The sequence below is a fragment of the Trichosurus vulpecula genome, chromosome 7 (assembly GCF_011100635.1).
Source record: "Trichosurus vulpecula isolate mTriVul1 chromosome 7, mTriVul1.pri, whole genome shotgun sequence".
Classification (NCBI taxonomy): domain Eukaryota; kingdom Metazoa; phylum Chordata; class Mammalia; order Diprotodontia; family Phalangeridae; genus Trichosurus; species Trichosurus vulpecula.
In genome coordinates, this window is record NC_050579.1 from 46698760 (window position 1) to 46715062 (window position 16303).

At 45.6% G+C, this 16303-nt stretch overlaps 1 protein-coding gene and 3 non-coding genes across 4 annotated transcripts in view; 2 read left to right on the top strand and 2 right to left on the bottom strand.

Annotated features, from left to right (window-relative positions):
* The window catches only part of LOC118856634 (histone H3-like), a 191429-nt gene that overhangs the window by 130052 nt on the left and 45074 nt on the right, over positions 1–16303 (top strand). The window lies entirely within an intron of this gene.
* Positions 10865–10936, top strand: TRNAW-CCA. Its single transcript has one exon. It is a non-coding gene; the product is annotated as a tRNA-Trp (tRNA).
* TRNAS-AGA lies at positions 12384–12465 on the bottom strand. Its single transcript has one exon. It is a non-coding gene; the product is annotated as a tRNA-Ser (tRNA).
* On the bottom strand, positions 13805–13886 carry TRNAS-GCU. Its single transcript has one exon. It is a non-coding gene; the product is annotated as a tRNA-Ser (tRNA).

Consider the following 16303-nt stretch of genomic DNA (forward strand, 5'->3'; position numbering starts at 1 on the left):
CTTTGTACATTTCATTAATTTTACAATAAATCAAGGGCATCACCCGCCTCGCGCCGCGCACCCCCCACCCCCCCCCCCCCGCCCCCAGCCCAAAGATCTAGCAATTATGAAGCAATCTCAGCTAAAGGCAGTCCCCGAAGGCCATAGGTTCTTACACTTCTTTAAGAGAGGTAAAAAGCCCCGGAAAAGGTCTTCAAGTTGTTTCTGAAATTCTGAAATAAAACTGGAGACTGGTTACGCACATATATTATACATACGTCCAGTAACCAAAGCAGCAGAGCAGACCGCCTAGGGGGCTTGAGCACAAACACCATGTCCATGGCATTCCTCAAGGCTTGCTTGAGGAAGGTGAAGGCGTTCCAGATCACGTTCTGCAGCAACACCTTCAGCTAGCCGAGAGTCTCCCGGTAGATGAGAGAAGTCGCCACTCAGGATCCTCTCTCCAAACTCTCCCTGGCTCCCCGACCGTCCGGAGCTTTTAGTGGTAACAAAGAACTGGAAGCAAAGTAGACGCTATCGACTTGGGACTGGCTATACAAATTGTAGTACTTGAATGTAATGGAACATTACTGTCAGAAATGAGAATGTGATGACTGCTGAGAAACGTGGAAAGATTTCTTTGATGAGCTGAGGCCGAGGGAAGGAAACAGAGACAAGAAAACAATATAGGCAACGAGTGCAACAGTGAAGAAAGGACAACCACAAAACAGTACAAACAGTTACAAAATTACAAAGAACAAATACGTCTCCGAAGAAGAGCTATGCGAAGGCCCCTTCCCCAACTCCTTTGCAGAGGGAGGAGGTCCTCACGTATGGAGCATTACATGCTTTCAATTGATCAGTTTTGCTAATTGGTTTTTACCCCTTTTCTTTATCTCTTTTAAGAACATTCTTTTTTATGGGGATGTAGCTCTGGGGCAGGAAAGATGGAGGGATGCAGGGGGACATTTAAGTGATATAAAAACAAACAAACAAAAAAAAAAACCCAAGTCCCAAAAAAGCCTTTATTTAAAAAAAAAATAGGCATCAAAGAATCGGTAAGGTAAAAATCAGAGAGGTTATTTTGGGTTCCTTGAATAAAGGGAATGATGAAAGACAAGCATTTTGAAGAGTAAGTGAATTAAGGTAAAGAAATGGATGGGGAAAAATTGTTCTAAGTTAGCAAAAACTTTTGGGATGACAAAGTAGAAGATTAACATGAAATTATTCATGACTTTGAAAATATGTAGCACTCCCCACCCCCCACCACACACACACAACTTTGGGATATCTCCTCAAAAACGAACTACTACCCTATAGCTCCAGGATGCACCTAGTGGGACTACGCTTTTAAAACTACAGTGTGTTCTTAAAGTCTGGACACATAGGCAAAATTGCATATTTTCGAGAAATGAAATGAATAAAATTTTCGACAACATTTTACTTAATTGGAATATTAACAAATAACTTCTTCAATGTGATTTCATCATTTGTGATGTAAAGGTTGATGCGCATTGCAAGATTCACATGAACTCGATGCAATAGCTCCCCATTGCTGTCAATTTTAGCACATTCACTCCTTTATGCGTTTAATCAAGTATGTTGCATCTGTGATTTTCATTGAGTATACTGTCTCCATTAGCATACCCCAGAAAAAGAAGTCAAGGGGGCTAAGGTCTGTTAATATTCCAAGTATTTCAAATATGCATTTTTTCTTATGTGTCCAGGCTTTAGGGACACCCTGCATATCTCATGACCCTTCTACCCATGTGCTCACCTTCTAGTCAGCCAGTAGACACAAATACCTTTTAGCAAAGTCACCTACCAAGATGGCATAGGTTTAAAAAAAAACAGTTGCTACAAAACATTGCTCTCCACAAACCTAGGGTGCACTCTCCCACGGGTACTCAGTGCCACTGTGAAAAGAGGGCCCAAATTTAGAGAACAATGTTTCTGAGGTACACATATAGGGACCATGTGTCCAAGGCCACTACTAATTTCTCCATTACTTCCAGATTCCTCATAGTTCTTCATAGATCGCCGAAAAAATATACACCTTCCCCCCAGTCCACTAGGGAGAACCACTTCATATTCTGACATTTCTCAACTATCATTTCAAACCTGCCAGTACAAATCTACTTTTCTCAATTTCCACTTGGCTTCCATAATCTTAAAGAGACAGTAATAGCTTCCATAGCCTTTTTAAAAAATTTTAATTATTTTTTTTATTTTTAGTTTACAACACTCGGTTCTACATAATTTTGAGTTCCAGATTTTCTTCCCTCCCTCCGCACCTCCTCCCCAAGACGGCATGGAATCTGATATATCTTCCACGTATAACTTCGCCTTGAATTAATTTACACACTAGTCGTGGAGAATTATGAGCAACGGAATGAATCATGAGAAAGAAGAAACAGAACCAAACCAAAAAAAAAAACCCCAAAAACAAGAACAAAAGAGAGAAAAAAAGGCAGGGGCAAGGCAAGCATAAAGTGCGCCTCAATCTGCATTCGTACTTCATAGTTCTTTCTCTGGATGTAGATAGTATTCTCCATGTGAGTCCTTTGGAGTTGTCTTTGCACCTTGTGTTGCTGAGAAGAGCAATGTCTGTCAGGGTTAGTTCTCACAGAATCCACATATCTGTGGTTGTGTATAATGTTCTCCTGGCTCTGCTCCGCTCACTCAGCATTATGTTGTGTAGGTTTTTCTAGGTTGTTATGAAGTTATAGCACAATAGTATTCCATTACCTTCATATACCACAGCTTTTTCAGCCATTCCCCAGTTGATGGGGATTTGATTTCCAATTCTTAGCTACCACAGAAAGAGCCGCTATATATATATATATATATATATATATATATATATATATATATATATATATATATATATATATATATATATATTTTTTTTTTTTTTTTAAATATGGGTCCTTTTCCCACTTGTGTGATCTGTTTGTGATACAACCCTAGAAGTGGTATTGCTGGGTCAAAGGGTATGAACATTTTTATGGCCCTTTGGGCATAGTTCCATATTGCTCTCCAGAATGGCTGGATCAGTTCACAACTCCACCAGCAATGTAACAATGTTCCAATTTTACCTAAATTAATCTATCTATTCAGTGCCATACCAATTGAGCTACCAACAAATTATTTTACAGAGGTGGATAAAATAATAACAAAATTCATCTGGAAGAACAAGAGGTCTAGAATATCTAGGACATTAATGAAAAGAAATGCTAGAGAAGGTGGCTGAGCCATACCAGATATTAAACTGTACTACAGAGCAGCAGTCATCAAAACTACCTGGTACTGGCTAAGAAACAGAGTTGTGGATCAGTGGAATAGGATAGGCACACAAGATGGAGAAGTCAACAACTATAGCAATCTACTCTTTGATAAACCCAAAGAGGCCAGCTTCTGGGCTAAGAATTCGCTATTTCACAAAAACTGCTGGGAAAATTGGAAAATGGTAGGGCAGAAACTGGGCATAGACCAATATCTTACACCATGTACCAAAATAAAGTCAAAATGGGTTCATGATTTAGGAATAAAGGCTGATACTGTAAGCAATTTGGGAGAGCAAGGAATAGTTTACCTATCAGATTTATGGAAAAGAAAAGAATTCATGACCCAACAAGAGATAGAGAGCATTACAAAATGCAAAATGGATCATTTTGATTATGTTAAATTGAAATGTTTTTGTACAAAAAAAAGCCAATGCAACAAAGATTAAGAGGGAAGAAGAAAATTGGGAGAAAATCTTTACAACTAGTGTCTCTGATAAAGACCTCATTTCTAAAATATACAGGGAACTGAGCCAAATATATAGGAATACAAGTCATTCCCCAATTGAGAAATGGTCAAAGGATATGAACAGGCAGTTTTCAGAGGAAGAAATTAAAGGTATTTATAGGCATATGAAAAAATGTTCGAAATCACTACTGATTAGAGAAATGCAAATCAAAACAACTCTTGGGTACCACATCTCTCCTGTCAGATTGGCTAAAACGACAAAACAGGAAAATGATAAATGCTGGAGAGGATGTGGGAAAATTGGAACATAGCCTTTTAAAAATAGATATCTGAAATAGGATTTCTATATAGGTAATCTATACTTGGCCTGTGATTTCACAGGAATAAAAATTCCCTAAGTAAGTTATTTCTCTCTACCAATACAAGTGTGAACCTTTTTCTACTATGTATAATCTTAGAGAGTTGCTTGGGGGACTGAGAGATTAAGTAGTTTTCCCAGGATCTCATGACTAGGATTTGTTAAATGGGACATCAGTTCAGGTTTTCCTGGCTTCAAGATTGGATCTGTATTTCCCTGAGTGTAGTTGTATGGAAGAAGTAGATGTTTGTGGGACACAGCCAGCTTGTAATCCACCAGCTGCTTCCTAAGCTCCCTAAGGGCCCTTCCAGTCATGGGGATTTATGGCATGGAAGGTTGCCTGTAGGAGAAAGATGAGACTGATTATTGTGAGGACAAGCCAAAAATAAAGCAAAATGAGAGTAGCAAGAATCACTCCATCTATACTGGACATCTCCCCCTGCTCTCCATATTCATTAGGAAGATCATGGTGTGAGAGCATTGAAGTATAAGCAAATGATAGAAACCTTATCTAAAGGACTCCAGAAAAAAGTCAGTGGATGGTTGTCATTGGCAAATTGGTGGTGGATTCTTCCCCTGTGTATATATGAAATCCAGTTTGGTTTCTGGGTTTCAATTTCAATACAATTCTATTTTAGGCTGTTGTATTCCAACTGCAAGAAAATCATAAAGAACATTGTTATGTGTTCCTATTGCCAAGATTCACCATCTTTCAAGACCAAGCTGGTCTTGGAATAAGGATTTTTTTTCCCTTATCTGTTCTTCTGTTAATGAAAGCTTCCTTTCCATTTTTTTTTTCAAGGAAAGGTACTATTTCTCAAAACCTGAAAAAAAATCTTCTGACACTTCCCTTAAGCCTGGCAATAAGCTGCTGGAATTGGTCATGACTAAATTCATGAAATTCTTTTGGAAAAAAAAATCATTCAGTAAAGTAATTTTATGAATTTATCCCCATACTTTTTCCCACGAACTATTTCTGACATTTTAATAGCAGCAGGTAACCTGCGATCTCCTATAGCACAGGGATTTTTACTTTTTGCAACTAAATAAGAAGTTTCATAAGATACAAGTAAATACTTTTTGTTGACAGCAACGAATTTCTCAAAACATTGTTTTTCTTTATTTGAAGATTTTAAAGGTCATTCAAAAGCATTCCTTTAATATATTTCAGTACACTGCATGCTTGGTATTAAGATGTCATTTTAGTTTGGCTGGTTTCCTGCTCTCCTCAGCCAAAACTTCATTACAAATTAAGCAAGGAAGTTTTTCCACACCACCGAAAGGGAGGCTGGTGACTTTCACAGCCCTCCCTCATTTAAATCCAACTCATTTGCAAGCCATGATATCATCTCCCTGATGCCATGGTCCTCCTTCAAGAACCAAGGACAAATAACAGCAACTGCATCTCACTAGAGACTAGGGCTAGATATATAAATCTGAGAATCATATGCATAGGCAGTCAAAAGACATTTTTTAAACATTTACTATGAGACTGGCTCTGGGGATAGAAAGAAAGGAAAAACAAAACAAAACTGTTCTCTACTATCAAGGAGCATTCATTATAATAGAAGAGACAATATGTACATAACTAGGTAAACATATGACAGATACAGAACAGATGGAAAATTATCTAAAACAAGAAGACATCAGCAGCTGGTAGGACGAGGAAAGGCTGCCTACAGGAGGTAGGCTTTAAGTGGAGAGTCAAAGGAAGCCAGGAAAAAAGTGGAGGGCATGGGGACAGAGCATTTCAGGCATAAGGGATGAGCAATGCAAGGGTTCAGAAATGGGAGAGGGACTGTGCTATTTCAGGAAGCGCAAGTACATCACTGTGGCTGGCTGGATCCTAGAGCGATGGAAGGGAATGGGGAAAGGCAAGAAGGGGCCAGCTTATGGAATTATGGATTTTAAATGCAAAATAGAGGATGTTATATTGCATTCTAGAGGTAATAGATATTCACTGCAGCTTGTGGAGGGAAAGCAAGTTATATATTGATGCAGAGGGAATTCTGATTTTTATAACAATCAACATGATATGAGTAATGAATACACGAATAGATTAGATTTTGCAGAATTGCCTTTTTCCAGCTTGTGAGTCAGACTCACAGTGCTGCTTGAACTGATCAGTCAAACCTTGACAAAGCTCACAATCACTGGCATCCTTCTGCCTGTGTACCTGAAGTGAAGCAAATCAAAGACTGTAGAACCTGTTCCTATCACAGAACTCTGGTCCTGTGACCCTCTAAGTAATGGCCCTCAAGGACTTGAGCGGTATTGCTCCAAAAGGACTCCAGAACTGTTGTATTGTCTTCCATTTGTGGATTTGTCATGGGAAACCACTCTGGCCTTGGGAAGGATTGTTTGTAATCCGCCTTCCCCCCTCCCTTCCCACTGGTGATTTATGTATATAATCTCTGTCTTCACTTCAGCCAAGGTGGAATTCTGATCAGGAGAATTCCTGATCTGCAAACCTGTTCCTTATGATGAAACTAATTAATTGAAAGGCTTCCTGATAACTGGCACTTTGCATCTGGCCTGCTGTTTTGTCATTCTCAGGTTAGAGACTGGCTGAGTAAAATCCTGTTAACATAAAAGAAGCTTCAAAAGGAGACATGTAAATTTGATAGGACTATGGGAGTATGGGTGGGCCCAAGTGGACTGATAGTACTCCCTAAGAACTTATTCCTCTCTATGATGGAACACCTTCATTCACTCAGCCACTGGGGACCTGACAAACTAGTGGAGCTAGCTGGAAAATATTGGTGGGGGAGTTTTCACAGAGCCACTGTCACTGCCTAAGAGATGTGTCCCACCTGCCCCAAGCACAATGCATCCAAGCCTCTGAAGCCTGCTTGTGGCCAGTTTCCTCTCCCAGATACACCCTTTGAATCCTGGCAGGTCGACTTCAATCAATTGCCCCTTGCCCTCGGTCACAGTTATGTTTGGGTTATGATCTATGTATTTTCCCAGTGGGTGGAAGGGTTCCCCTCTCATACTGCCACAGCCTCTGGGATAATAGAAATGCTTTTAGAAAAAAAAAAAAAAACAAACATTCCATTAGAGTGTGGGGGCGGTCCTAAAAGATACATAGTGACAGAGGTACCTATTTCACAGGAGCTTCATTAGCTAAGCTACCTTCATCTTGACCAATTATTCAGCACCTCCATTGTGCCTATCACCCCCAGTCATCAGAAATGGTTGAAAGCGTTCATGGAATACTTAAAACCTCCCTTGCTAAATTCTCCAAGGGGCTAGGTATCCTCTGTCCCAAAGCCCTTCCTTTAGCCCTGTTAAGCCTTAGGTGCAGACCATTTGGTTCCCATAAGCTCAGTCCCTATGTAACAGGACGCCCAATGCCACTGATCCTGTGGGTGGGAAGCATAGCAGCCAAAGGCTCCCTCCTACGCTACTGCATTGGGTTGGCTCAGAAACTATCAGAGACTTACCGACTTAGCAGCTCTTATCTCCAGAGGTCTTATATATCTCCTCCACCTCTCTAGGAGTCTTAAGGAGTAGGATTTCTGAGAGGGGGAGATGGTGAAACTTTTCCAGGAGTCCCCTTCTCAGGTCAAACTGGAAGGTCAGCTCAGAGAGCACTAGAGAGCTAACATTAAGGATTTCCAGGAGGGAAAGGTTGAGCATGGAGTGGGACACTGAGCCGAGGCTTAGAGAAACCTCCAGACCATAGGATCATAGATTTAGAGCTGGAGATGACCTTGGAGATCACGGAGTCGAACTCTTTCATTTTATAGATGGAGAAACTAAGGCTGAGACAGAGAGATTCAGGAACATTTCCAAGCTGCAGAGCCAGTAGGTGTCAAAAGTAAAGATTTACGTAATATTCTCGTGAAACTGCGCCAGCTCGATACATTTAGAAATCCGTTCTGAAAAATGCGCTAGCAGAGGATGGTTTCGATCCATCGACCTCTGGGTTATGGGCCCAGCACGCTTCCGCTGAGCCACTCTGCTTCCCCACGGCTCTACTTTTAACGGTTGACCTCAAGTAGGTTCCATTCTACCCATTTCCTACTATTTTGGGATCTCTCTTCTCTTTTGATTCATGGTTAGGTTTAGGCTCAGATCTAACACAACTCAGAACGCACCCTATCACACCCTAGTCTTGGAAACCACGACCCTCAAGTCAAACTTCACTCGCAAATGTGGCTTATGGCACTCCTCTCATGCCCCCTCTGCCAATTCCAGTACAACTGAGGTACCTTCTGGAGAAACCCGAAAACTTTCCAGATAAAAGTCTTTCTGCTCTCTTCTTCACATGCCCCACTCAATCTCTTACAGCCCCACGGGCACTTTCCCCTCAAAGGTATCAGGAAGACCAGATAACTCCTAAGAAGGGGCGATGCATCAAAAGAATGCACTTTCTCACTGCTTCTTTAGAGATAAAGGGTTCCGATGCGGAACATTGGATATCAATTCAAAATTGTTTTTCAACTTCTCCATCGAACTTAAAGAACTCTCCCCCTTCTTCCTTTTCTTTACTTCTTGTCTTCCTTTTTTTTGTTCTTTACCTCGACATTTTTCTCCTCTTTCTTTTTTTGAAAACAAGTCCTCTGTTATAAAGGATAGCTCTCTGCAAGGGGAAGTGAGAAAAGTACAGGAGAAAACCTAGGTGATGTAAGGTCAAAAGATAACCATAAAAGAAGGAGGAGAGAAGAAGAGGCACCACAGTATTGATGGGGTGCTAAGACCCCAGCCCTAGGCCCGTCTCTCTCCCCAGCCCAAAGGCCCTATCTCTTGCAATAACTCATGAGTGGGCTCCATTGAGGCAAACTATCTCTCCCTGTTACAAGAACAAGCTGACCTCTCTAGAATTTCCCTTGTATGAACAGGACTTACCAGCAGAACTATCATGTACTGATTCCCATAGTTGCCGTACACAATCCAGACGTCAACACATAGACATCAACTCCCTGAGCTAACTTGTAGCAGACCTTGTTGCAGACCCTTAGAACCCACCCTCCCCCCCCCACACCCATGCCAGTAGTGAATGACACCTGTGCCCAAGGTACAGAAAATGTACGTTCACCATCTAATTAGCATACTTGGCACACCATTCCCTGTACTTTTTCTATCTAAGAGTTCCCCAAAGGAGCTCTGCTCACCTTTATTAGCGTTATAATCAACTTTTTGCCACTTGACTGGAATACTGCCTGAGTCCTTGTATTCTTCCCGGACAACTCCGCCCTGGACCTCGATATTTTGGGGTCCCTGCAACCCCAAACCGCATCAGTGTCATCTATGCTCAGAATGTCGCTACTTTTGGTCAAATTGTTTTCGTTAGATGTGCTTTTTATATACTTTCCTAGGACCCCTGCTTGGGCAGAACTTTCTCTTTCCTCATCTGTACAAAATGACGACCTCCAAGATCCATTTCAGCTATGACATTCTCGGAATATTTATTCGGCTTGAAACAGAATCTAATGAATTCTTGAACTTAAAAACCACGTTTTGAGGAAAATATTTCAATTTAATTAGTTTCCTTGATAATAATATTTATTTTTATTTATTCATTTTAAAATATTACTCCGAAAAAGTGTTTCTACGCTTCGCCAGACTGCGTAGAAGTCAATGGCACAACAAAGACACACACACACACACACACACACACACACTCACACACACACGCTGGCTAAGCATACAGTGCAAAGTTTCTTCGTGATGAGATTGGGAGAAAGTTTGTTCTCACCCAGGAAACAAAGAGCGTTTTGTTTTGTTTCTTTTCTCCGGCCACTGTCTCTAAGCGTTTCATCGGGCAAAACTTCCCCATTCTCCCTTCATCTTCTTGTCCCCTTTCAACACTCTCCCCTCCCTCCCCCCAGACACCGCATTTCCTTTGGACTAATAATTTCACCACAAGAAACAGAAGAGCTCCAATAAATCCAATTCAAAGGTATACAGAAGAGAAATGTTTAAGTCATTACTATGTCAACACATTTAATCGCTCAAACTTTCCTTGAGCTCCTACTCTTAATGGAAGGCGCTGTGTTCGGAGGTGGGGGAATCTGAGGATGAGGAAGGAACGGTCCCTGCCTGCAAGTTAGCGGCGTTCTTCCTGGCGGGGAGGAGAGAGGCTGGGAGCCAAAGGCCCCTGAGCTTGGCATCGGAGAAAGATGGAGATCCGGGAAAGGCGAAATGAGGAAAGTCCACTTAAGGCTTGCTGGATGCCCGGAGGCGGGAGATAGCACTGCCGAGCTCCAGAACTGGGGTGAGTTTGGCGGGTGGGTAGAGTGTCATAGAGAAGGGGAAATGCTGCTGGAAAGGTGAGCTCCAGACGTCAGGCGGAGGAATTTTCACCTTACCCTGGGGGCGGGCGTCTTCCTCGGGTTAAGCTAGCCACAGGGCGGAGGTGTAGCAAAGGAGACTTAGCTCTAAAGGGTGTGCGACGTCCCCGCCTCCTGACTTCAGCTTATTGCTTGTTTCCTCCTCTTCGCCTAGCTCAGGGCCTGGCACAGAGTGGGCAGACGTTTGACAAACTTTTGTTGAAGGGAATGGAATGAATAAAGAGTGCCGTAGATAAACAGATGGCAAGGTGAATGTCTGTTCTCCCGCAGGCTGTAAGCTCCTAGAAGACACGGGCCGGGACCCTTTGGTCCCGACATCCTCGGCGTCCAACTCGAAGCCTGGCTCAGAATAGGCTCTTACTAAGCGCTTCGTGATGGAGCGAATAAAGAGATAGATGGACAAAATGAACAGGCTGAAGAAATGCATTTTTGCTGTCGAAATCCTTAAGAGGGAGAGAAGGACCCCGTCCTTCAGGACCTCGTGGCGCAACGGTAGCGCGTCTGACTCCAGATCAGAAGGTTGCGTGTTCAAATCACGTCGGGGTCAAGTCACTTTTCTTTTCTCCAAACAATACAGTCCCTACCAATGAGAGAAAAGGAAGAAACAGAGGGGAGACACACACAAGTCAACGCAGGGAGGGGGGGTGGGGGGGAGTAGGAGACAACTTCTGGGCGTTCACGCTTCCCATCCTCAACTAGGCCTCCTACATCGACAGCTTCTCAAGCCACACATTGAACCGGCCGAGGGACATAGCCTGTCTACCCTGCTACTCTGAACACACCGTGGATGGCTGCGATCCGCACCTCACTCCGGATTCTCCATGGTGAGGAAGGCACAAAGAGGATGCCAGATACTTACTACTAGTAGCACAAAGGGGTGAGAGAGCAACCCTAGAGCTTGCCTCATAAGAGGTGCGCGGCTCTATTTTTCTCACGCTGTTTTCAAAGTTTTTCTCTCCGCACTTTGGCCGCTCCGCGCAGCAAGCCAGAGCAATTCTCTGCGGGACACCTAGGTGAGCAAGAAGTATTGCCTTGCTTTGAGGGGTCAGGCTCAGGGGTCAGGCTTAGAGGAGAGGGAAGGGCACCGGAAAGTTGGGAATGCCCGGGGAGCGACTTCCCGACTCGGGGGAAAAAACGGAGGCCTGGGACCCGTCTAGAACCTGGAGCTGAAAGGACGGAAGTTTTCATTCCGGAGAGATGGAGAGGTTCCAGGCACGGGCTTCCTTCTCTCGTGCCCTGAATCGCCTCGTTCTCCTTCTCACTGCGGTGTGCAATAGACCTGAAACCCTAAAACGCGGAGGCAAAGAGAATTAACCATGAAGTAAGGCCCAGAAACGCAACCTCTTGGCGTCTGCCAGAGAAGCGTCGGACCTGAAATCTTGAGACTTGCAGTCGGGCACGTGTTCTGCTACATTCGGCCTGAACCTGTGAACCTCACAGAACGTAGGGCTTGTTGGAGGAGGTGCCTCATCCAACGACACACCCACCGACCGCCCTCCTCCAGGGTCTGGAAAGGTGCTTTGCAGGGCTTTCCTTTCTTCCTATTTGTCTGTCTGTCTGTCTGTCTATTTTCCCAATGCCTGTAATTCTCCTCGGCACATTGGGGACATTTATCAATTCATTCTTTCATTGGTACGACAATCGTTTTATTAAGCAGTTACTGTTTCCAGGAAGACCCAAGGCTCCGGGGACGATGGAAGGAGATCGAAAAGGTGACACTACTGGAGGCTTCCAGGAGCTTAGTGGGGGAATCTCCCATTCTAGCCTTTGGATTGTTGTTGGAATGCACCCTCTTCGCAGGTCCACTCAAAGGTCAAAATGGAATAGGAGAAAAAGCCTCCGAGTCCCTAGGCTTGCTTTCGAAGCTCCTAATCCAAGGATCGAGTCCAGTCAGTCACAGGGCAACAGGGTAAGCAACCACCATCAACTCACCTGACTGATACAACTTCGATGGGGCTGGAGTTGGCAGCTGTCTGGAAAAGACAACGCAACCTCGTAGTCGGTAGGATTCGAACCTACGCGGGGAAACCCCAATGGATTTCTAGTCCATCGCCTTAACCACTCGGCCACGACTACTTCCCTCCACTGTCTCATCTTCACCTACACTAGAGAGTCCCTAAGCACCTTGCCATCCCGGAGCCAGTCCGCTCAGCCTCTCGCCTCACTCAAGACTGACCCAGAGGCTACCTCTCCCGAAATGCGACAACGCCCACTCGCACACCCGGCCCCTACAGTAGCCGACCTATCCCCCCATGCTGGCACTTCGAGCGGAGTCAATGGCACAACAACCGAGGCTCTCCAGGAACCGTAGTTTCAACTCTGGGATTCGCTGACACCCAAAGCCCAGCCTTTCATCCACTTACCATTTCGTGCGTAAGCATTTGGTGAGGTTCCACTACCAGCCCATCCCTGCCTGCGTTGGGCTACCTGAGACCTCCTGAGACCAAATGGGAAGAAGCCAACACGAACCACAGCAGCAACTCCCTTCGCCTCTCTGGGTCTCAGCTTACTTACTCAGGGACGTGATCTAAAAGACAGGATCCCAGAGGTGCCGTCAGGCTCTTCTAACCTGCTAGCATTTCACACACGGGCGGCTAAGGGGCTCTGGGAGTTGAGCCAAGAGGAGAGAGCGATGGTGGCTGAAACACCGAGGGAAGGGGGAGGGGGTGGGTGGGAGGAGGGTGCTGCTGGTGGTGGTGGTGCCGAGGGCTTGGGCTAATCTCGAACGGGAGAATAGATAGATGTTGAACCAGGGAGAGGCGAGGCCAGGACATTTCCGGGTGGACCAAACAGAACAGGCCGAGGCTTGAAGTCAAGGGGACCGCCACGGCGGGTTGCGGAAACGGTGAAGAGAATGATCTGGCTGGACCGCAGGGAGTGTCAGTTGGGGAGGCAGTCCACGTGGGCAGGGAACGCACTTTACTCGAAGCGCCTAACACCTCGGCGGCTGCCTGTTTGTCGTTGGTGTTTGTGCCCACGATTTGCGTGGCACAAAGCGGAGTGCGGGGAGTTGGGGGGCGGTGGGAGTGGAAAGTACTGGGTGGTAGGGAAAGGGGGACGCCTCTGGGTCTCTGGGCTCTTCCGGCGTCCAGAATCATCCTGGGGATGCTCTGACACTGTCAACCTCTCTGGCTGGAGATTTTGCGCTCAGAACGGCAGGGGGCGGGGCAGATCGTGGAGGGATGCGAGTCTGAAATTTTGCAGCATAACCCGCAGCAGGAAAAAAAACAAAACACAGTCCACTCAAGGTGGAGCACCACCTATGAACACCGGGGGACGCCCCCCAGGTTTAGTTAACAAACGCACCAAAGGATGATAGCTCAAGAGGCTCCTTTCTCCGGGGTTGGAGGTTCCAGAGGTTTCCCAGATCGGAAGAGGGAATTTAAAAGCCACAACGCTCATAAGAAAGAGGAGTCGACGAGGATGGGATTCGAACCCACGCGTGCAGAGCACAATGGATTAGCAGTCCATCGCCTTAACCACTCGGCCACCTCGTCCCGCTCTGCCAGCGTCACCACACTGATACACAGGTGATAGCCGCAACCCCGCACAATCACGATGTAGTGGCTCACAGGTCCTTTCAAATGCCTGTATTTCCAGTGCTTCACAGCTGGTGTGTCTGAAGACACAGCCCCGCTCTCCGCTCTCCCTTACAGCCCTTCCCATTCTCTGGCACTGCAAAGGAAAAAAGTCCTAAGGCACAGGATGATCAAAACGCCGATTCCGGGTTATTAGGCCGATGGTTGCTTGATGTGGGGGTACCAGGAGGGGCTGGGGTCCACACGTCGGGGGAGAGGAGGGGGGCAGGGAACAAGGGACCAAAGGCAATCCAAGGGGAACGGTGTAGAAGAGGAATGCTTTGGAGCGGGGTAGAGGCAGGGGCTTGGGGGCCCTGCACGGATAGGGAGCAAAACCGAAAGGGAGAAGACTTCAGCAGGGAGACCTGTTAGGAGACGCCTGGAACACAAGACAAGGAAGGCAGGCAGGCAGGCAGGCAGGCAGGCAGGCAGGCAGGGAGGGAGGGAGGGAGGGAGTCAGTCGGGAGGGAGGAAGGAGGCAAGGGAGGAACGGAGGGAGGAACGGAGGGAGGAAGGAGGGAAGAGAGGGAGGGAGGGAAGAAAAAAGGAAGAGAGGGAGGAAAAAGGGGAGGGAGGGAGGAGGGAAGGGAGAGAAGGAAGGAAGGAAGGGTCGGAGGAAGGAAGGGAGGGAGGGAAGGAAGGAACGAACGAATGAAAGGAAAGGAAAGGAAAAGGAGGGAGGGAGGAAAGAAGGGAGAGAGGGAGGGAGGAAAAAGGACGGGAGTGAGGAAGGGAGAGAGGGAAGGAAGGATCGGAGGAAGGAAGGAAGGGTCGGAGGAAGGAAGGGAGGGAGGGAAGGAGGAAGGAAGTGAGGAACCAACGAAAGGAAAGAAAAGAAAAGGAGGGAGGGAGGAAAGAAAGAGAATGAGGGAGGAAGAAGGAAGGGAGGGAGAGAGGAAAAAAGGAAGCGAGTGAGGAAGGAAGGAAGGAAGGAACGAAGGGAGGGAGGGAGGAGGAGAGATAGAGAGGAAGAGAGGAATGGAGGGAGGGAGGGAAGGAGGAAGGAGGAAAGGTGGGAGGCAGGAAAAAAGGAAGGGAGGGAGGAGGGAAGGAACGAAAGGAAAGGAAAAGAAAAGGAGGGAGGGAGGAAAGAAGGAAGAGAGGGAGAGAGGGAGGGAAAAAGAAAGAGAACGAGGGAGGAAAAAAGGGAGGGAGGGAGAGAGGGAGGGAGGAAAAAAGGAAAAGAATGAGGAAGGAAAGAAGGAACGAACGAACGAAAGGAAAGGAAAGAAAAAGGAGGGAGGAAAGAAGGAAGAGAATGAGGGAGGAGAAAAGGAAGGGGGGAGAGAGGAAAAAAGAAAGGGAATGGGGAAGGAAGAAAGGAAAGGAAAGGAAAGGAAAGGAAAGGAAAGGAAAGGAAAGGAAAGGAAAGGAAAGGAAAGGAAAGGAAAGGAAAGGAAAGGAAAGGAAAGGAAAGGAAGGAAAAGGGAAGGAAGGAAGGAAGGAAGGAAGGGAAGAAGGAAGGAAGGAAGGAAGGAAGGAAGGAAGGAAGGAAGGAAGGAAGGAAGGAAGGAAGGAAAGAAGGAAGGAAGGAAGGAAGGAAGGAAGGAAGGAAGGAAGGAAGGAAGGAAGGAAGGAAGGAAGAAGGAAGAAGGAAGAAGATTCCGTCTGCTTCACCTTTCTTGTATTCTCAAATACCAGGCACTAAGTATCACTCCCAGAAGCCAAAAGACTTCACTTGTTGGAACAAGGACAATTGGTCCAATTTGCTCTGAGCGCTGCTCCAATTCTATATGGCACAGCTTTACATTTCTATAATTTTATAGGGAAAAGGGTCAAGCAACAGGGGAAACGCTAAGGATGTCATCCATCACATTTTGGGGTTTCTCTATTTCTTTGTCAAACTGTCATGTCTCTGCTTTACATTCTAAAACCATTTGCCTCATCACAAGCTTCCTTGTGATTTCACGAGGACGTCTTTGTCGGGTCAGTCCTAATGGCTAGGGTTGCTCCAAGAAAGAGTCAGTCTTGTTCTTTCTCTTCATTATCTGTACTTTCTCCATTTCTGCATAGACCTTTGAGGTCATGGTTTTTGTGGATGAATCCTTGCTTGGAGTTTATCTCCTGTTAACTACAGGACGTGCCAACTACTATTCTACCTAAGTTCCAGCTGCTGTTCTCCTTGGCATCCAGGTGATATACAAGAAGTAGAATTTTCTGCTCTCTCTACTTTTAACAACTTCATTTCAAATCTGGTTATCAAGACCCGGGCAAATAGATCTATAGCTATAGTACACCTACACTAAGTCTTCTCTTCTCCAGGTTAAGCCTTCTGCCATCCCTTCAACTGACCCAACCGTAGCCGGTCCCCTCGCCAGCCTGATTGCCCTCCTCTG